This window comes from Leptidea sinapis, chromosome 29, assembly GCF_905404315.1.
Source record: "Leptidea sinapis chromosome 29, ilLepSina1.1, whole genome shotgun sequence".
NCBI classification, from domain to species: Eukaryota; Metazoa; Arthropoda; class Insecta; order Lepidoptera; family Pieridae; genus Leptidea; species Leptidea sinapis.
This window is the reverse complement of record NC_066293.1, coordinates 1828550-1834721: the sequence shown is the minus strand read 5'-3', so window position 1 is coordinate 1834721 and position 6172 is coordinate 1828550.

Below are 6172 nucleotides of genomic sequence, written 5' to 3'. Positions count from 1 at the left end.
TAATGGAGAGAGTGAATAAATTCAATCATATACTCAATTGTCGGAAATTGTTTTTACAGTTTATTGTTGATATGCAAGCAGAAAGATTGTTATTTATTCGTCTAAATCAAAATAAATTACGAACGGATGAATATATTCACTTACGAGATGCGGTAGCCAATGATGGGGATGTTGAAAATTTGGAACGATTAGTAATTTTGCCTTCTACATTCATTGGTAGCCCTAGGCATATGCTTCAATATGCACAAGATGCAATGGCGTATGTGAGAACATATGGTCGTCCTGACTTATTCATAACGTTTACGTGCAATTCGTCATGGAAGGAAATTAAAGATGAGTTACAATTTGGACAAAAGTCACATGACAGACATGATTTAATTGCGCGCGTGTTTAAACAGAAACAAGTAAAATTCATTAATGCAATTGTGAAGAGTTGTATTTTCGGAAATGTTAATAGCTGGATGTTCTCCATTGAGTGGCAAAAGAGAGGGTTGCCACACTCACACAATTTAATTTGGCTGAAAGAAAAAATTCACTCAAATCGATGACGTTATTAAAGCAGAATTCCCAAATCCGGTTGAAGATCCTGTTCTATATGAAATAATCGTGAAACAAATGATACATGGACCTTGCGGGGTACTTAATCTGCAATCACCCTGTATAAAAGATAATAAATGCTCAAAACGATATCCAAGATCATTTTTGAGTGAGACGCAAACGGGAGATGATGGATATTCGCAATACCGACGTCGACCACCGAGTGAAGGAGGATTTACAGCAAAAATTAGAGTACGGGGTGAAGAAATCGAAATTGATAATCGATGGGTTGTCCCTTATAATCCATTATTATCGAAAATGTTTAATGCACATATAAATGTAGAATATTGCAGTTCAGTTCAGTCAATTCAATATGTGTGTTATTAACTATAATATTAACAAAGGAAGTGATATGGCCGTCTTTGAAATTACAAATGAAAATAGATATGATGAAATTTTAAGTTATCAAATGGGACGATATATAAATAGTAATGAGGCAGCTTGGCGTATATTGGGGTTTCCAATTCATGGCAGGGATCCAGCTGTTTTTCACTTAGCAGTTCACCTTGAGAATGGGCAACGGGTATATTTTACTATTTTACTAATCAAACAGCACAAAAAGTTGCAAACCAACCTGTTAATACTACGTTAACTGCATTTTTCGAATTGTGTCGAAGTGATCTGTTTGCTAGAACTCTTCTTTATGGAGATGTTCCCAGTTATTACACATGGGACTCATCGCGAAAAGTATTTAATCGACGAAAGAAAGGAGTTTCGGTTGAAGGATTTAAAGGTGTCTTTAAAGATAAAGCTATTGGTCGAGTATATACGGTACATCCAAAGAATGCTGAATGTTTCTATTTACGTCTACTACTTCATGAAGTACGTGGACCAACTTCTTTTGAAGATCTTCGAACAGTAGATGGTTACATTTGCGAAAGGTATCGTGAAGCATCAATTCGGGTGAAAAATGAAATAGCATTAGCATTTGCATCCTCTGGAATTGCCGCGACATTAATGGAAAGTGGAAAAACGGCACATTCTGCACTAAATTTGCCATTAAATGTAGCTGAACAAGAATTCCCAGTCTGTAATATCACAAAATTTTCTGTACGTGGCCAAATTTTAATAAGATGCAAACTTATAATATGGGATGAGTGCACGATGGCTCATCGAAAATCACTGTATGCGCTGGATAGAACATTACAGGATCTTCGGAAAAATACAAAACTAATGGGAGATGCTTTATTGCTACTATCAGGGGATTTTAGACAAACGTTACCAGTTATTCCAAAATCAACACCAGCTGACGAAATAAATGCATGTTTAAAGCGATCAATTTTTTGGAACAATGTTGAAAAGTTATCACTGACAGAAAATATGAGAGCGTTAATTACTGGAGATCCAAAAGCACAAGAGTTTGCCGACAATCTTTTGAAAATTGGGAATGGCACCTACCCACTAGATCCACAGTCTGGTAAAATAATTTTAACTGAAGAGATATGTCATGTGGTAGACACCGAAGAACACCTTATAGACAAAATTTATCCATCCATACAACAAAATTATTTAAATAAAACATGGTTGTCTGAGCGAACAATTTTGGTTACAAAAAATGATGCAGTAAAACGAATAAATGAAAAAATACAGGAAATGATACCGGGAGAGGAAAAAATCTATAAATCAATAGATACAATGATGAATCAAGATGAAAGTTTAAACTTTCCAACGGAATTTTTAAATTCATTAAACCCACCTGGTATGCCTTCTCATGAATTAAAGCTAAAAATTGGATCACCAGTTATATTAATGCGAAATCTTAATACGCCAAAATTGTGCAATGGTACAAGATTATGCGTAAAACAAATTTTGAACAACATCATTGAGGCAGAAGTTCTCACTGGCAAAGAAAAAGGAAACTTGGTTTTTATACCAAGAATTCAAATAATTTCGAATGATTTACCATTCTATTTTAAACGGTTACAATTTCCTGTACGATTAGCTTATAGTATGACTATCAATAAGGCGCAAGGTCAGACGTTCCGATTTTGTGGAGTTAATTTAAAAGAATCCTGTTTTTCACATGGTCAACTCTATGTAGCTTTTTCACGCGTAGGACAGAAAGAAAATTTATTTGTTTATGCACCAGAATGCAAAACTGTAAATGTAGTATATAAGAATGTATTTCAATAAAAATGTTTAGGATATCAGTTAATGTTAGATGATAAAAGATATTAATGTCTACTTAGTCGTAAGATTTTAATGTAAAAATAAGTAAGATCAATAAATTAATAAGAAAAAAGAAAATGTGTCTTTTATGTGAAAAAATTGTGAAGTAAGTAGTGATAGATTATTAACATTAACAAATAAGTATACAATTAAAAATGACCCAGCGAAGCGGGTATTCATAGCTAGTTGAAAAATAAAGAAATTTGAAATAAGTGAAATTTTTAGATGATTATGAACCATCACAAAAAATAAAAAAGTAAGCATTAAATGATTTAACAATAAAATTAAAGCAAAATTAATAACGAGTGTTTCCCCCTCCTGCTCTGATTACGGTTTCCATTCGTCTGGGCATGCTACAGATTATGTTATCGATGATTTCTTGAGGCAACCGCTCCCACTCCTCAAGTAATGCGTTTCCAAGTTCATTCTTATTGTTGGGGGGTGGCATTCTGGATTTTACCCTTCTTTTTAGCAAGTCCCAGACATGCTCTATCGGATTCATATCGGGGGAATTTGCTGGCCACTGCATCACCGGTATACCTACGTGGCTCAGATATGCCTGTACCGATTGTGCACTATGAGCACGAGCATTATCTTGCATTAGAATAAAGTCGTCACCAATAAATGGGGCAAATGGTACAACATGTTCTTCTTAAATGTCTCTGATGTATCGATCTGCTGTCATGGTCCCTCCTGTGACTATCACTAACTCCCTGCGAGCTCCCAAACATATCCCTCTCCAAACTATAATCGAGCCGCCACCATAAGCCACTGTGTGTTCAAAATTAGACTGTATGTGGCGTTCTCCTTTGCGTCTCCATATTCGCTGTCTCCCATCGATCTGTTTTAAAAGAACTCTGCACTCATCAGTAAAGAGAACCTGCTGCCATTCGTTCAAATCCCAATGACGATGTTCTCGCGCATAGCTTAATCGGTTTACGCGGTGACGTCTCTCAAGTTTTGAGCCTTTGGCAGGTATATACGACCCTAAACCAACTTCTTCAAATCTCCTGCGAACTGTACGCTCACTTACTCGTACTCCTCGAACGTCTTCCAGTTCATTTCGAGCTTGTACAGCTGTTAATCGCGTATTCCTACGAACTCCAAGTTGTAAAAAACTGTCATCTCGCCTCGATGTACACCTTTTTCTACCTTGACCCTCCTCCTCACAAGAGAATTAGACGATCTGTACCGCTGGATGCTGCGATGAATCGTTGATACTGGACGACGAAGCCTTGAGGCAATCGATCGGTAGGTATGCCATTTCTTCTCATTTCATCAGCCCTAATGATTTCCAGTAATGTTAAGTCAGGCATAATAAAGAGCTTTTAATGAACAAAATTGCCTATAGAATAACAAATTTATAAAAAACCATTAAGTGCCATTTTTCAAAAAAATTACAATTACGTAGTTATTACTCGAACAAGTTGACAATACGTATTGTTCGGGAAAATAAAACAAATGAATGAAAAAAGTGTATGTCATCTAATTTTCTATTTTCAAATTTGACAATAAATTAAAAAAATATCATAACTGGCCAGTTCCTCAAGTAAAAGATTTTAAAATCCTGCTTTTATTGTGTTCCGCTAATTGTGCCGGTGTATATATAAAGGTTCGTTGTTCAAAACGTATTTTGGGACACATGTATCCGGATGTCCTGATGATATGTGATCTCCGCCGCCCATACACTCCCTTGTTACAAAGAAAAATCACAATTGCGTTACCGAGCAGTGTTGATATGATTTGGAAAACTGAAAACCGTTGACAATCAAGGTCACGCAAGGCAGTAATATTCTAAGTATACTACAATGTCAATACACTGTCTATAGAGTACAAAGCTTGTTTGAAGGCTGTTGGTTTCGATGTGAATTGGGTGTGCTGTTTCATTATCATCAGCTGGATGATGTCCACTGCTGGACAAAGGCCTCCCCCAAAGATCTTCACGACGATAGGTCCTGCTCCTCCCTCATCCAACGTATTCCGGCGATCTTGACCAGATTGTCGGTCCATCTTGTGAGGGGCCTACCAACACTGCGTCTTCCGTGCTGTTTATTAAGAGGTAAATTGATTGTGATTGAGATGGTTTTGGTTATCATGAACCAAAATGTAAACCTTACCATGTTAAGTAATTTTATACGTCTAGAATCTAAATAGACTGTGACAGTTGTGATCGTGTTCACTTATGGCCGTTTTCAATAACGTATCTTTAGTTACGGATAAATTGCTATCACCGTTTAATGACAAGATCTTATCTATCCATAGTTAGACGGCCGTTTTCAATACCGTATCTCTAGTTACGGATACATTGCTGTCACCGTTAATGAAAAGATCTTATTTATCCATAGTTTTCTCCAATATAGTTATAGTCCAATGCTTTATGTCGATAAGTTTTTGAAATGTAAGTAAGCGTAAAATGGTAGATTTGTCTACTTCTAGTAAGTTAAACTAAGGATAGATAGGTTATTGAAAATGGCCACAGTCCAGTGCCTTATGTCGATAGGTTATTGAAATGTAAGTAAGCCTAAAAGGATAGATTTGTCTACCTCTGGTAAGTTAAACTAAGGAATGATAGGTTATTGAAAACGGCCGTTAAGCAATAGAGGATCACAGCAGCGTCACTGGTCTTTAAGACAGATAGATATACAGGATAATCTTAAAGGAATCCATGTCGTATCGAACTTATATGCCACAATTCGATTGTAGGTACGTCGAAGAAAGTTTTTACTGCACAATGGAGGATGCAACACACATCAGATGTGATTTGGCTGATCGGATCATCAAGGTTGTTATCAACGGTGCATGCTCCGACTTAAAACCCATAAACGCTGGTATCCCGCAAGGCTGTGGGCCCTACGCTGTTTCTTCTGCATATCAATGATATGCTGCAAATCAGCAATATTCATTGCTATGCAGACGACAGCACAGGTTATGCTTCCTACACCGGCCGTGCCAACATGTCCCGGGATAGCGTCGACGAGAACCGGAACAAACTTGTGTCTGAAATCGAGACAATGCTTTGCAAAGTCTCGGAATGGGGCCGACAAAATTTAGTCCAATTCAACCCCAAGAAGACACAAGTTTGTGCGTTCACCACTAAAATGTCTCCCTTTGTCGTATCCCCTCGATTCGAGATCACTCCTCTAACTGCCACAGCCTGTATTGGCATACTTGGCGTCGATATATCGAGCGACGTTCAGTTCCGTGGTCACTTGGAAGAGAAGGCCAAACTGGCCTCCAAAAAGCTTGGTGTACTCAGTAAGGCGAGACAGTACTTCACTAAAAGCCACCGCCTGCAACTTTATAAGGCGCAAATTCGGCCTCACATGGAGTACTGTTCGACACCTCTGGGCGGGTGCCCCAGTACGAGCTTCTTCCATTTGACCGCATACAACGAAGAGCGGCTCGA